The 16,490-nt window shown below is 37.9% G+C and overlaps 1 non-coding gene across 1 annotated transcript; it reads left to right on the top strand.

Moving 5' to 3' along the window:
- The first annotated feature begins 2,139 nt into the window (after positions 1 to 2,139).
- LOC136221084 (small nucleolar RNA R71) lies at positions 2,140 to 2,246 on the top strand. Its single transcript, XR_010684875.1, has one exon. It is a non-coding gene; the product is annotated as a small nucleolar RNA R71 (small nucleolar RNA).
- The last annotated feature ends 14,244 nt before the right edge of the window (positions 2,247 to 16,490 follow it).

Here is a 16,490-nt window from a genome sequence, read left to right as displayed (position 1 = left end):
TCACCTTCTTCATTCCTTACCACTGTTATGCCTCCCTTTTTAGGTACGCAATGGATCGGACTAACCCATTCACTATCTGAGATAGGGTAGATGATTCCATTGTCCAGAAGTTTAGTAATCTCATTTTTTACTACTTCCTTCATATTGGGATTTAGGCGTCTTTGCCTATCCGCTTTAGGTGGCTTATCTTCTTCTAAGTGAATTCTGTGCATTACGATGCTCGGATTGATACCTTTTAAGTCTGAAATTTGCCAACCCATACTTCCTATCCTATTTCTAACAACTTTTTTCAATTTCTCTTCTTGAACTTGTGTTAATTTGTTAGAGATAATTATAGGTAGAGAATCTCCTTCGCCTAAGAAAGCGTACCTCAGATGACTTGGTAATTCTTTAAGTTCTAATTTAGGTGGAACTATAATTGAAGGTGGAACTGGTCCATCTTCAGGAATCAAAGGTTCTGGGTCCTTATCTTCTAGTTCCTCACTCATTATAGGTTCTATTATTTCTTCTTTTTGAACAATGTCATTTACACATTCTTCAATTAAATCAAGTTTCATACAAGCGAAATCCTCCATAGGATATTTCATCGCTTGATTCATATCAAACTCAATCTTATCATCGCCTATTCTTAAAACTACTTTCCCTTCCGACACATCAACTAGAGCACGTCCCGTGTTCATGAACGGTCTACCAAAGATTAGCGGACAATTTACATCATAAGCAAAATCTAAAATAACGAAATCGGTAGGAAAAATAAATTTGTCAACTTTAACTAAAACATCCTCAATTATACCGTATGGTCTTTTAGTGGTTTGATCCGCTAATTGCAAAACCATATTGGTACGTTTGATGTCTTCTTCTAAGCCTAACTTATTAAAAATAGATAATGGCATCAAGTTAATGCTTGCTCCTAAATCACAGAGACAACTGGGAAATTCAATATCTCCCAATTTACACGGAATGGTAAAACATCCGGGATCCTTGAGTTTTCTGGGCAAATTACTTGATACAATTGAACTGCAATCTTCAGTTAGTGAAATGGATGAAATTCCTTCCCAACTGATTTTCTTTGAAATTAAATCTTTGAGGAATTTACCATAATTGGGAATTTGCGTAATCGCATCCATAAACGTCAGATTAATATGCAAATTTTTAAGTTTGTCTAAAAATGTTAAAAGTTGTTTATCATAGTCCTTATTGCAGACTTTGTGTGGAAAAGGTGGTTTGGGTACAAAAGTTTTTGTACTAGAGTCAATTGGTGCATCTTTTTGTTTTAATGTATCTTCTTTGCGCTTTGGTAAATCAGTTCCAGGTAAGGTCGAATTTCCGGGCATTTTGCCTAAGTAATTTTTCCCCGAACGAAGAGTGATAGCCTTAACATGCTCTTTCGGATTTTCTTCCGTATGGGTTGGAAGACTTCCCTCTTTGCGGGATGGAATTGATTTAGCGAGTTGTCCAATTTGAATCTCCAAATTATGGATGCTAGATGATTGGTTTTTAATAAGCTGATCGAATTTATTCTCGATCCGTTTAAAACCATCGTCATGATTACTTATTTTTCCGCTCATAGCATCAATAAATTTGTCAATTTTAGAAGATAAAGTGCTAATCGTATCTCTTGATTGATTTTGATAATTAGCAGTACGATTTTGATTAGCATTGGCATTATTATTATTATCTCTCCAGTTAAAGTTAGGATGATTTCTCCATCCAGGATTATATGTATTGGAATAAGGGTTATTATTTTGGTTTTGCCCTTGGACAAAATTTACCTGTTCAATTTCACTCATACCTTCGTAATCCACATCCGTTTGGATTGGGTTACCATTAGGATCACACAGTGCCATAAACCTATCAATTTTGTGCGATAAGGCAGAAAATTGGGCTTGCAACATCGCTACTGGATCAAGATTCACTATACCTTTAACTGATGAAGTAGTTGAGGATGATGGTTTCGCTAATGGTACGTGTCCACGTTCCGCGGGCCACATACTGCTGTTGATTGCCATTTCCTCCAAAAGTTCTCTTGCTTGGGCAGATGTTTTCTTCATGAATAACCCTCCAGACATAGCGTCCAATGAACCTCTAGTTTTAGGATTTAGTCCATTATAAAATGTTAGCATTAAAAGTTCAGCGGGAAATTGGTGGTGTGGGCATAAACGTTGAAGTTCTTTAAAACGTTCCCAAGCCTCATAAAGAGTTTCATTATCATTTTGAGAAAAAGATGTTAACTCTTTAATGACTCTTGCAGTTTTTGCTAAAGGAAAATTTTTTGATAAAAATGCTTGGGCTAATTGCTCCCAAGTCTCAATTGATGCGGCTGGCATAGAAGTTAACCATTCTTGGGCCCGATCCTTCAAAGTAAAAGGAAAAAGGTGAAGTTTGATTGCTTCTGCAGTTACATCAGTAATTTTAAAAGTGTCACAAATTTCTAAGAAATTTGTCAAATGGGTATTAGGATTTTCGTTAGGTAACCCGTAAAGTGTTACATTATTTTGAAACATATTAAGCAATGCAGGCTTAATTTCAAAATGGTGTGCATTAATTTGGGGTCTAACTATACTGTTTGTTAAACCGGCCACTCTTGGCCTAGCGTAATCCATAAGTGTGGCCATAACTTCTGGCTCGGTAATTCTACTTTTTATTGGGGTTTTGTTTTTGTTTTTCTTTTCTTTCTTTTTCTTTTTAAGAGTTCTTTCAATTTCTGGGTCAATAGGATCTGGTGACGTGCCTGAACTTCGAGAACTGCGCATGAACTTGAAATCTTGCACGAACCGAAACTACCTTCAAAACAGAATTTGAAGAATAAATATGTTAGTAATTGAAAATAAATAAAATATAAAAGTTTGAATAAGTATGAATAAACCTAGATTCGTAATAAAACACGAAAAATTTAAAATTTTGTCAAAAATTTTGGCGTTCCCCGGCAACGGCGCCAAAAACTTGTTGAGCGATTTCCGCAAGTGCACGGTATACGCTTGTAGTAATAAAAGATATCGATCCCACAGGGAACGTTTTTCAAACAAAACTTATTTATAATCGGTTAAATTTACTTTTAAGGTTTATAATATGGAAAATTGTTTAATCGGTTTTGGTTTTGAAATTGCTAGAATGAGAATTAGACTAGAGTATGAAAATGTTAGAAAATACTCTGATTTAAGAATGAATTTGCAAGATAGGAACGTTTAGTACTTTTTAGAAAAGTAAACAAATGTATTTATTTGCATTAAGCAAAGAAAACAACTTTAAACTTTGTATGAATTATAAAGATGAAATAAATGACGGAACCTCTAATTAATTGGCTTTGAACATGACAAAACCCTTCCGGGATAGTTGCCCTTAATCAAATTAAAACTCTTTCGAGATAATAATTTGCCTAAGTGTTCAACAAAGTTTCCTTGTAAAGATTTTAAATTAAATACATTTTAATGAAAACACCAGCAGTCACTTTAGTGGATTGGTTACCATAAGTGCTGCATAAAAATATATCGAATAGAACGAACTTTAGTAGATGAAATATAAATTGATACAAGTTTACAAAGAACATGGAGCATGGAAACATTCGACGACTTGCAAGTGAACGGGTTGTCAATCCTTTCCTTGGGTTTCGTTAAAGTTTGTCAGGCTCAGAGGCGGATCCTCTACTCAATCTTCTCGTTGAATCTTCGTAATAGAGACTGGGTCGGTCTACTACCAAAATGAAAACTAAACTGGAACAATGTCTAAACGCTACTAAACTTGTTATTATTATGTAAACAATGTGTGTACAGCATATTGCTTTTTATAGAATCAAAATCTAACTTCTGAATCACTTGACTCGGAATTTCTGCATAAATTCTATACTAATCTCTTTTTTCTACATATCTTCAACTCTTTATTTATAGATGTTGAAGAGTCTTGATTGAAGTGTCGTGTCCGTTGTGGAGAGTCGTGTCCACTGCAAAAGGACGTCTTTATCCACCCGAACGATCGTGTTTCATCGAAAACGAAAGTGTGTAACTAGGCCTCTAAAAACTCCTGCTCGTACCGAGAATATTAAATTCTCTACCGAGAATGGGGGAGCATCAATTGGTCTTCAAACGGAAGGAAGGGAAACTAAGGAACGCGTGTTGCGACCATGAATGTGGGGGCCGCGGTCGCGGCACGGAACGTTTTTCAGTTTTTCTGCTTTCGTTCGCGTCCTCGATTTGGCGTTATTAATTTATGTCGTCTTCGACTCCTTTTGTAGGGGTTTTCTTCTGTTTTTGAGCTCTTTTCGTTCCTATTTGGATTTTACCAAATATTTATGTACCTTACAAGAAAGAAACATATTCGAGAGTAAAAGCTTTCTAAATAGTTATAAATAGCATAAATTCGTAGCAATATTGATGTAATTACTAATGATATTTTAGGTATATTTTGGGCTTAACACATATAATCAAATGTCAATTTTTGATAAACAGTTTAAAATCAGATGTTTCAATCAAACAGTGTCGCATACTATAATTACCACTCACCTGGAACTTAAACAGAAGCAAGAACCGAAAAGCTCGTCTCTCAATCAACTGAAGGAATATCAGAATTTCCTATTGGTTCAATAAAAAGAAGAATGAATTAACTAAGCTTAATCGTGTCTAAACTAATGGAGACAATTAGCACATTAGGGGGGATTAATTAAACCTTAATGAAACAACAAATAAAGAATTTTCAAACCATAAACTAAAATTAGCTACTGCTAACACTAAAATGAAAGTAAATTTTTCAAAACAAAAAATTGAGAAGCCATAGCACTAAGAAAACCCACAGCACAAATAAAAAGAAACAAATTGAAAATAAATCGAAAACCCACAGCACAACCTCTTAATTAAATTGAAATATATTTAACAAGGTTTGAAACCCAAACTCTTTTAATACATAGAGCTTTGTACAGCAAATTAAGAAATTGCTTCCACCAAAAACCAATAAATTGTAAATCCACTTTAACTCAAGGCACCAAAACCCTTCAATAAGTATTTAATTAAAAGGATAATGATGTGAACACAAGGTTTTTTTTTGTTGCAGCACATTGCCGGAAACAGAAAAAGAAATAAAAGGAGACATGAAGACTATGTAAGGGATTTAAGAGACAAACAAATACAACAAGAATGCAGATGGCGAGTGGCACAGCTGGGGTGCAGGTTTGGATTCTGTTATTCTCTCTTATTTTTCTCAGCTTTTTATCTCGAATGGTTGTGTTTTGGGGCCTATTATTGAAAATGTGGTGCCTAAATTGACTGTGGAAAATTGTGATATGCTCTGTGGTGATTTTAATGTTGTGGAAATTAAAGAAGCCTTGTTTTCAATGCACCCTGACAAAAGCCCTGGACCTGATGGTTTTAACCCCGACTTTTATTAGAAATTTTGGGATTTAGTAGGAGGTCATGTTATTGAAGCTTGTTTGTTATGGTTAAATTCTAGAATGTTGCTTGATGAGATTTATGAAACTAATATTGTATTAATCCCCAAGAAATCAAAACCTGAGATGGTTTCTGACTTGAGACCGATAGCTCTTTGTAATGTGATCTACAAAATTGTTTCTAAAGTCTTAGCTAATCGGTTAAAGAAAGTCCTTCATGTTCTTATATCTCCGTCCCAGAGTGCCTTTATCCCAGGCAGACTAATCACTGATAATGTTATGCTGGCATTTGAGGTGAATCAATATCTCCATCAGAGGACTAGAAGGGTTTCAAGTGGTATGGCTGCTCTTAAGCTTGATATGACTAAAGCATATGACAGGGTGGAATGGAAATTTCTTCAGGAGATGTTATTGAATCTTGGATTCCCATCAAGCTTTGTTAACCTATTAATGCAGTGCGTTACAAAGGTTAAATATAGGGTTGTCCATGGGAAACATGTTGTGGGCCCTATTGTTCCATGGAGGGGACTCCGTCAAGGGGATCCGCTGTCACCGTATCTTTTTATTATCTTGCGGAGGGTCTTTCTCTCTACTTGTCTCGGCTGGAGTCGGAGGGTCAGATCCGAGGTTGTGTTGTTGCGGACCAAGCACCAGCAATCTCTCATTTGTTATTCGCTGATGATAGTTACTTCTTCTTCGAAGCGAATCGATCAGAAGCTTCAGCAATTAAACAAGCTCTAAATGACTATGAGTGTGCTTCTGGATAGAAAATAAATTTATCAAAATCTTCTATATCTTTCAGCCGAAACTGCCCAGATGGTGTGTGTGTTGAAACTAGTAATATCTTGGGGGTTTCCACTGTAGCCCTCTCGGATAAGTATCTGGGTCTACCTTCGGTGGTGGGAAGGAATAGGTCACAGGTTTTTGGCTTTGCTGAGGATATGGTGCGGTCTAGATTGAAGAGTTGGAAAGCCAGATTTCTATCAAGAGCAGGTAAGGAGATTATGATCAAATCAGTAGTGCAGGTGCTTCCTACTTATGCTATGAGTCTCTTCCTATTTCCTGTGAATATCTGTAATGATCTAGAGAAGTTGATGAATTCTTTTTGGTGGGGATCGGATGGTTCGGGTAAAGGTAGTTTACACTGGAAATCATGGGATAAGCTGTGTTGTCCTAAAAAATTTGGTGGAATGGGCTTCAGAAAGTTGCATAATTTCAACTTAGCTTTATTAGCTAAACAAGGTTGGCGACTTAGCTTAAATCCCGAGTCTCTTGTGGCACGAGTTTTTAAGGCTCTTTATTATCCAGATAGCTCTTTTCTTGATGCATCATTATCTGATGGGCCTAGCTTTATCTGGCGTAGTATTATGGGTTCTCAAGAGTTGTTAAAGTCAGGTATTCGCAGGTTTGTTGGGGCGGGTGGTGAGGTCCGGATTTGGGATGACCCGTGGCTCCCTGATGATCATTTTCCGTATGTCGAAAGTGAAAAATTGGATGGTTTAGGGGTGGAAGTGGCAACTGATCTTATGGAGGAAGGACGGCGGTCATGGGATGTTGGGTTAGTTTCGGGCATTTTTGTTCCTCGAGATGCAGAACTTATTCTCCGTATCCCTTTATCTAATAGGGTCGATCATGATGTGTGGTACTGGAAAGATGATCGACGGGGCAACTATACAGTTAAAAGTGGGTACAGATTTATGTCTGAATTTGGAACAAATTGGTTCATTAATTCTCCAGTATGGAATAGAATTTGGAATCTTAAAGTGCCACCTAAGGTTAAGAACCTTCTTTGGCGGGTTCTTGCTAACTTTTTCCCCTCTAAAGTTGCGCTGAAAGCTCGGATGGTTCCAATTTCAAATTTATGTGAGCTTTGTCATGGGGCGATGGAAGATACTTATCATATTTTTCTCAAATGTACTATGGCTCGTGCCATTTGGACTCTTTCACCTATTGGGGATATGGGAACTCAATTTCATAACATTTTTTATTATTGGGACTGGATCTTCTCTAAACCGGTGGAGCTTGTTGAGCTTGTAGCGGTATTATGGTGGATTATTTGGTGTTATAGAAATGACATTGTGTGGAATCAAAAGGATTCACAAGCCTCGATCCTGTACCATTCGGCCGGTTCCTTTCTGCAGGCCTGGAAGAGAGCGCAGGCGTCGGTTTCTCCTTCAGGCAGTCCGGCTGTGCCAAGCCCGACGGTGTGGCAGCGGCCTCCAGCAGGCTTTCTAAAACTAAATGTGGATGGTGCTTCGTTTGTGGACGAGAATGTGGATGGGTTTGGGTGTATCGTTCGGGACGAGTTGGGCCGGTTTGTTGCGGCTAAAAATGATATCTTGCAGAGTTATCAAGATGCATCGTTTATTGAAGCGCTATCGGTCCGTAAAGCTCTCAGTTAGATAAAAGACCGTGGATGGAAGGATGTAATCATTGAATCAGATTCTTTGATCGTGGTGCAGTCTATGGCCTGCCCGTTAGAGGTTTCATCTCCTTTTAACGCCTTAGCCAATGATTGTCATTTTTCATTGAACGAGTTTTTTAAGTGCTCTATTCGTTTTGTCTGTCGTTCCGCAAATTCTGTTGCTCATTTGTTAGCTAGAAGTAGTATTTTACCTTTACATCGGGGTGAGTGGTTTTCTGTACCCCCTGATTTTATTTGTAATACGCTTCTTCTTGATTCTTAATATATGCTTTATTGGTTGTAAAAAAAAATACAACAAGAGATTAGGGACTCACTTTTCAATTGATGAACTCAACTCTAGTCACCGATCAAAGCTTTGAAGGAGGAAAGTTGTGAAGTTTTAGGGATTTGCAATCAAGACTGTCGACTACGGCTATTTTGTGCAGGGAAGATTAAAACTGTTTTAAGTGGCTAAGGGTATGCTTGGTAAAAGTAATTAGGTTGTAAAAGAAATTATAATAAAAAAATTAATAAATAGAATTATTTATTAAAGAAGTAAATTAAATAGTAATTACATCTATATACTTATAAATTGATCAGAAATTACGGTTATTACAGATAAAGAATTGGTCGGTGATTTTCTCTTGAAGAAATTGATGGGCAGACTTTCTCTGAATGAAGACATGTTAATTCCTTGGTGTGATTTGTATGGTAAAGAAGAACCATGGCAAGTCTTTGAAAGGATTGATCCCAATCCCTCTTATGGTGGTAAGGATAATCTTTATTTCTTTACTAAACTGAAGAAAACAGCCAGTACTAGTTCAATAATTAAGAGGAAGGTGGGTGATGGTGGAACTTGGCACGGTGATGATTCTGGGAAGGATATTGTGGTGGAGGTTGAGATGGAAGGTAAGTTGGTTTTCTTAATAGGAGTGAGGAAGAGGTTTACTTACAGAAATAAAAAAATCTGAAGAGTATTGTGGTTGGATTATGCATGAGTTTTCTCTTATGGAATTCAACAGTGAGATTGTTCTTTGTCAGTTGAAAAAGAAAGAGTCTCTGGGTAGCACTAGTAAAAAGAGGAAATTACAAAATTTGAAGAATAATAGTGATACTGATATTCATGGTGAAAATAGTAATAATGGTGATACTGATATATTGATGGTGGAAAGAGCAAGAGGAAATTATTGGAATATGAGAATAATGGTGATAACGATGATAGTAATGGAGACGAAGAAAAGATAGAGATTGAAGATTTCATAAAGAGTGTGTTGAATACCGATGAAAATGGTGCGATTAATGGAGAGGAAATTGGAATTGAAGATTAATAGAGAGGAAGAAGAGATAGACAGATGAGGACGATGCTATTAATTGATAACTTGCAGTTTTGAAAGTGATTTTCGGGTTCGTGTTGAAAAGAATAAATCCAAACCCAACCCAAGAACTTTCATATCACAATCGTGTTAACCTATTCGCGTTAGTGTCCCTTTCGTGTCGTGTTTTCGGATTACATGTAATTTTGTTATGCATATATATTAATTATAATTTTTAAAAGGGTAATTAATTTATTAATCCCTATATTTTGACAAAACACACTGTTTAGTCCCTGTATTTTTAAAAACACACGGTAAGGTCCCTAACCTTTTTCTGGATGAACTGTTTAGTCCCTAACGTTTTTCTCGGTGAACTGTTTAGTCCCTGCCGTTAGACTCTTAAGAAGATTCTGTTAATCAATTTGGATTTGAGTCACAATCTATTTAAAAAATGTAATGCCTTAACTACCCTTTACCACAAAATCAAATATATAAGACCATTATCTTCATTGTTTCTCATCTCTTCGTTCTTCTGGTTGATTTGAGTCGATTATAGGTTAGAGATTCAATCCTTTCACAATTTTTTTAGTGCGAGTTGTGAAAGAAAGACATGAAGGTGTGAATTGCTTTTGACTGATAAATAGTAAAGGGTTGAATAGATTGAGAGCATCTTTAATGAGTAATCTCTTTGTTACTTATTTAAAAGAGTGGTTACCAAAAAGTCTCTCCCCTGATTCCTTCGGCCAACATCCTGAGTGAGAGTGTCTCTTCCCTGCCCGAAGTAAGAGTTTGTTGTCGGCGCTAGGGTTTCCCTTTGGTCGGTTAGTTTTTCTGTTTGTTTTGTTGGTTGTTGTGCTTTATCCCTGGTGATCGGATCAATTTGGGGATTTTTTGTCTTCATCGATCTTTATCTTGTGCCCTACGTTCTTCCCTTGCGTATTGTTGATTCGATATCGATTTGTCTACAATGGAGACGGGCTTCGCTCAGTTAGAGCTATCGACAGAGGAGGTCGATAGTTTTGATTTCTATGAACCGATTCAGAAGGGTTTAACAAATGTTAGCGGGTTATCCATGGTTGGTAAATTTCTAACTGATCGTCCTGTAAATTTCATGGCAATGAAGACCAAACTTTCCGAACTATGGCGACCAGGTCGGGGTGTGGCAATCTCGGAAGTAACAACAAATCTCTGTATTTTTGAGTTTTTTCATATTGTTGACAGAGATCGGGTCATAGCCGGTGGTCCGTGGTCCTTTGATAATAACATGTTGATTCTGACTGAATGGAAATTGGGTGAGATACCGGAACAGATTGTTATGAATTATGTGGATATGTGGATTCAGGTGCATGAATTGCCAGTTGGGTGTATGTCGGAAGGAATTGGGAAGCAGATTGGTGATTTTGTGGGTAAGTTTCTGGAATATGATCTTAATAACAATATGGGAATGAGAAGGCGGTTTATGCGTATTCGTGTATCAATTGATATTAGACTACCATTGAAAAGGTGCAAGAAGATTAGAAGATCAGCAACTGAGTGGTCTTTTATTCATTTCAAATACGAAAGGCTGTGTAATTTTTGCTACATATGTGGTCGCCTTGGTCATATTGATAAATATTGTGAAAAGCTGTTCAGATACCCAGAAAGCGAGATCACTCGAGAATGGGGAGAATGGCTAAGAGCTACTGTAAGACGAGGGATTGATAGTACAAATTCAAAATGGCTAAGGGAACCAAGTGGTAGTAGTGGGGAAAGAGTTTATGATCGTTTCAATCCTTCTAGGAATGGAATAAGCAATGCTAGAAAAGAGGGTCAGGACAAATAGGGGGAAGGGGAAGTGGGAACTGGTGCAAATATGGCTTTACTTGAAGACCGAAAGCGAAGACGGGCGGATGACAGGAAGGTCAATAAAGGTATTCAGGATGGTATAAGCAAAAGTTTGAACTCGGGGGCTGATTCTTCTAATATTCTGGATAAATCAGTCGCCAACAATAATGATACGGCGAGGTCTGGCGAACAGGCCCGCCGAACTGAATGAGTTTTCTAAGTTGGAACTATCGGGGCTTGGGCAACCCCTGGGCAGTTCGTTCGTTAGGTGAGTTGGTGAAAGCTCACGCCCCAAAGGTTGTATTTCTGATTGAAACTTTAGTTAATAAGGCGACAATTGAAGGGTTGAGAAGGAAATTTCATTTTGAAGGGTGTTTTGTTGTTGATGCTAGAGGGCATAGTGGTGGTCTTGCACTGTTATGGAGAAAGAGGGATGAAGTATCTGTTCAGAGTTTCTCTGATCACCACATTGAGGCTAAAATTGCTGACGCACATGATGGGGATTGGAGATTTGTCGGTTTTTATGGCTTTGCTGATAGGAATAGGCAACAAGAATCTTGGGAGTTGTTAAGAAGATTGGCTACTACATCTGTGTTTCCTTGGTTGGTTCTTGGTGATTTTAATTGCATCCTGGATCAGCAGGAAAAGATGGGAGGACCTTTATATCCACAAAATTTGATAAATCACTTCACTGAGGCGGTGGCTGATTGTCAAATTAATGAGCTTCGTATGAACGGTAGTCTGTATACTTGGGAGCGTGGAAAGGGGTCTACTGCTTGGATTCGTGAAAAACTGGATCGAGCTTTTGGCTCGTACTTGTGGTGCAATAGATTTAATTCTCATAAATTGTCAAATCTTGTTGTTTCTTACTCTGACCACTCTCCTCTATTACTTGAGCTTAAGGCAGGGGAAAGTAGAAGATCAAAAAGAAGGTTTTCGATTCGAGGAAGCATGGTTACAAGAGGAGGGTTTTGCTGATTTGGTTGCTGTAAATTGGCAAAGAAATCATGTGTTTTCTGTCCCGAGGAAGCTAGAGGCCTGCAGATTAATTATGGAAAGTTGGGGTCAGAATTGGAGAAATAGGTTTCGTAGTGAGATTTGTCGCTGCAAGCGCAAGATGGAACGTTTAAGAGATAAAATTGATGTTGGGTCTGTGGAAGAGTTCTTACAAGCAAAGCGAAGGTTGTGTGCTCTTCTTGAACAAGAGGAAATATTCTGGAAGCAAAGAGCTAAGGTATTCTGGTTATCTGAAGGAGATACAAACTCAAAATTTTTTCATGCAAGCGTGAATGCCTGAAGACACATTAACGCTATTTCATGTCTTGAGGATGAGAATGGTATTGATCAGGTTGATCAAGTTAGAATGAAGGAGGTGGCTAAAAGGTATTTTGAGGAATTATTTCGTGGGACCGCTGGGAATCAGTATGAGACAGTTTCTGTTTTGCCTGTGCGTGTGACAACTGAGATGAATGAAGGGCTACAGGCTCCTTTTACGTTTGAAGAGTTTACAACTGCTATCAATCAAATGCATCCTGATAAGTCACCTGGGCATGATGGCCTCAATCCAGGTTTTTTCCAACATTTTTGGCATCTTATTGGTAATGATATATTTGTTGCTTGCTCTGGTTGGTTAGAAAGAGGAGAATTCCCTGCTAATTTGAATGGCATTGTTATTACTCTTATTCCTAAATGTGAGAATCCTCGAAAAATGATGGATTTTAGACCCATTTCCCTTTGCAATGTTTTGTACAAAATAATTGCTAAAGTTTTGGCGAACAGGCTCAAAGAGATTTTACCCAGTCTGATCTCTAAGAGCCAATCTGCTTTTGTACCTGGTAGATCATTGATTGATAGCGTGCAGATTGCATTTGAAACCATCCACCATATGAAGAGGAAAAATAGAGGGTCTAATGGTGAAGTTGCTCTAAAAATTGATATTAGCAAAGCCTATGATAGGGTGGATTGGGGTTTTCTAAAAGAGGTTTTGGTAAAATTGAGTTTTAGTGGAAAATGGGTGGAGTGGATTATGTTGTGTATCAGTTCTGTATCCTATCATGTGGCTGTTAATGGGGAATTAGTTGGGCCTATCTCTCCTGGTAGAGGGCTTAGATAGGGAGACCCACTCTCTCCGTACCTGTTTATTCTCTGTGCCGAGGTATTATCGCAGCTGATTGCTAGAGCTGAGCAAAGGGGTATTTTAAAGGGATGTCATTTTTAAAGGGATGTCGTATTTTCCAGGGATCTCCTAGTGTAACTCATCTATTTTTTGCAGATGATAGTTTTCTGTTTTTCAGAGCTACTGAAGAGGAAGGCAGACAGGTACGAAACTTGTTGACAGAATATGAAGCAGCATCAGGTCAGGCAGTCAATTTGAACAAGTCTGGTATTTTCTTTAGTGCCAATGTGAATGGTGAGTCAAAAGTAGCTATTCAAAATATACTCCAAGTTTTTGCTCCACTTGATACCGGAAGATACCCGGGGCTTCCTTCACTTATAGGTAAATCTAAAAGAGCTATTTTTGGCTTCCTCAAGGAAAAATTGATGAAAATATTGAATTGCTGGACTTATCGTTTTCTGAGCACTGCTGGCAAAGAGGTGTTATTGAAGTCGGTTGCTCAGGCATTACCCACCTTTTGTATGAGCACCTTTCTACTTCCTAAATCAACATGTGATGAATTACAGAAGATGATGAACTCTTTCTGGTGGGGTACGAAAGAAGATGGCAGTAAACGGATTCACTGGTTTGAGTGGGCAAAGATGTGTGGGCCAAAGAATAGGGGAGGTTTGGGTTTTAAGGACCTCCGTGATTTCAATATTGCTTTGCTTGGAAAACAAGGATGGAAATTAATTGATAATCCACATACTTTGGTAAGTCGCATGTTCAAAGCTAAATATTATCCTAGGGGGGATTTCCTTTCTTCCAAATTGGGCAATAACCCCAGTTTTATTTGGAGGAGTGTGTGGAGTTCAATTGAATTGTTGAAGAAGGGACTGAGATGGGCTGTTGGAAAGGGTGATAAAGTGTCAGTTTGGGATGACCCCTGGATTTGGGGTGCTGATAAGTTTAGGGCACAACCTTTGAGTACAAATGTAAACCAAAATGCTAAAGTGGAGGACCTGTTCATCCCTGGGACAAGGTGTTGGGATCGTGGGAGATTGAGCTGCTGGTTTTCGGAGGAGGATGCGAGTTGGATTGGACAAATGGTCATTCCGTTGACAAATCGACCGGATAGGCTAATCTGGCATCACACTAATGATGGTTTGTATTCATCCAAATCAGGTTATTGGCTACAGACTCAAATAAGGGAAATGAGAGATGAAGAGGTTGGTTGGTCAAATTTGTGGAGGCTGAAGATACCACCAAAATTCAAGTTTTTCATCTGGAAATTGATATTTGGTATTCTCCCTCTCAGGACTAAGTTGGCGGATAGAAGAGTTCCTATCCCGATTGCTTGTTTAATGTGCCCAATTGGGGTGGAAGATGGTATGCATCTGTTTTCTAGGTGCAACTTTGCACGCAGTTGTTGGCAAATTGTGAATCTTGATCCTCCGGAAGAAGAATGGGTATATATCGAGGACTGGTGTACACACCGAGTCGGAGAACCTGTGACGAAAACCTGCAAACAAGACGGTCGAAGCGGTTGATTCCGGAAGTTTTAAAACAAAAATATATAATAAGAAAAGAAAAGTTAATGTGAGTCGCGGTCGTCAAGTGGACGGCTCGCGAGTGCTCAGCGACGTGGGGCGAGCGCCTAGCGGCAGCTGACGCGTGTCCGACGACAATTGGATACACGCCCGGTAGCGCGGGGCGCACGCTCGATGTCCGTTGGGCGCGCATGCCCAGCAGCGCAGGGCGCGCGCTCGACGACCGTGGGGCACGCACGCCCGACAACGCGCGACACACGCCCAGTGGCCGCTGGGCGACCACGCCCGGTAGCCGCTGGGCGGACGCCCAACGGTCGTCGGGCGAACGCCCAACGTCAGTTGGGCGTTCGCCCAACCGACTTTGGGCGACGCCCAATTCTCTTCGGGCGTCGCCCAAAGTTCCGGGGATCCGCTTGCCTATATAAGGCACAGATCCCCATGCATTTAAGGGAAGATTTTTGGATAGCTTCTCTCACTCTAGACATTTTTAGAGAGAGAAAGTGAATTTTTTTGAGAAAAATATTTTTTTTTCTCAAAAAGTCCGAATTTCCCAAAAGTTAAAATTTTACCAAAAATACAAAAAACACCGGAAAATCACGATTCGTGTAATCAACCGACTTCAACTGTCAATACCGAACTTGAGGTATTATCCGAGGACTAGACTTGTTTTATTTTATTTAATTTATTTATTTTTATGTTATGATTTTATTTATTTATCACGTTTTATTTAATTTTTCGTATTTATTTAATTTGCATCTCGTATTAGATAAACGTTCGGTTTTGTTTTAAAATAAAAACCTCGTTTTAATATCCCAATACGAACTGTGATCCGATTCAAAGGTATTTCGGGATTAATAAAGACGTTGTAATTATAAGTTTTTCAAAAATTTTCTAAATAACGTTTTAAATAAAAAACATCGTTTAGGAACCTCCGTTATAGACTATGATCCGTTCTCGGTAGTTCGGAGGTCCAAAACGATAGAATAAATCTAATTTAAAGCTTTTGAATAAATCTGAAAACAGTTGGAGCAGTTCTGTAATTTTCCGTTTTCTGTCACTAAAGGCTGTTTACCGACGGATTTTCCGTCGGTAAAGCTGCTGAAATGTAAAAAATGCTGTTTTGGTCCCTCTTTCTCAACTTTTAGACCTTTGGTCCTTTATATATATATATATGTATATTTATGTAACACATACTTTCAAGCTATTTTTAAATACTTTGTACATATAGTTATTTAATGTGTTTATATATTATTTTTCATTAGTTTGATTTAATAAAAGTATATGTATATATATAGATTTTCCTTTTTATTCATTTAAACTAGACATATTTGGGCATTTTGGGGTCAAAAGCTAATTTCTCATTATTTGGGGATATTATTATCATTTTTATCTATTAATCAAAGTCTTTATTGTTTATCTTTTAAATATATATGTATAGTATCATTTCTATCAAAAATATGTATACATATACTTTTCTTCTTTTCCTTTCAAATTTCTTATATATATATTATTTGGGAAAATATTTTGATGGGTTGGATTTGAGATTCAATTTATCATTTGTTGTTACTATATTCAAGTAAGGTGATTGAGTGAAAAAAGGGAAAATAAATCACAAAAAAGAGAGTTTAATTGGCTGGTTTAAATTAAAGCTTTTTTAGATGTTCTTAAGGTGTAAATAAAAGGTTTTCTTATCACTTTAAACCGTTTCTAAAACATCACGTTTTAAAATCTTAATTCGTTTCAACGACGGATTAAGCGAACATTGTAATTAAAATCGTTTTTATTGTAAATAATAAAGTTTTGAATCGTTTTCTTAAATGATTTGTACAAAGTAAATTGACTTGTATGCCTAACCATGTTTTCGGGTTAAAATTCTTTATTCCACGTTTTCAAACGCTTGAGTCGTTCCAACGGCGATTCGAGTGAATGT

The sequence above is a fragment of the Euphorbia lathyris genome, chromosome 2, assembly GCF_963576675.1.
Source record: "Euphorbia lathyris chromosome 2, ddEupLath1.1, whole genome shotgun sequence".
In the NCBI taxonomy this organism is placed as follows: Eukaryota; Viridiplantae; Streptophyta; class Magnoliopsida; order Malpighiales; family Euphorbiaceae; genus Euphorbia; species Euphorbia lathyris.
This window is presented reverse-complemented; position numbering and strand designations above follow the sequence as displayed.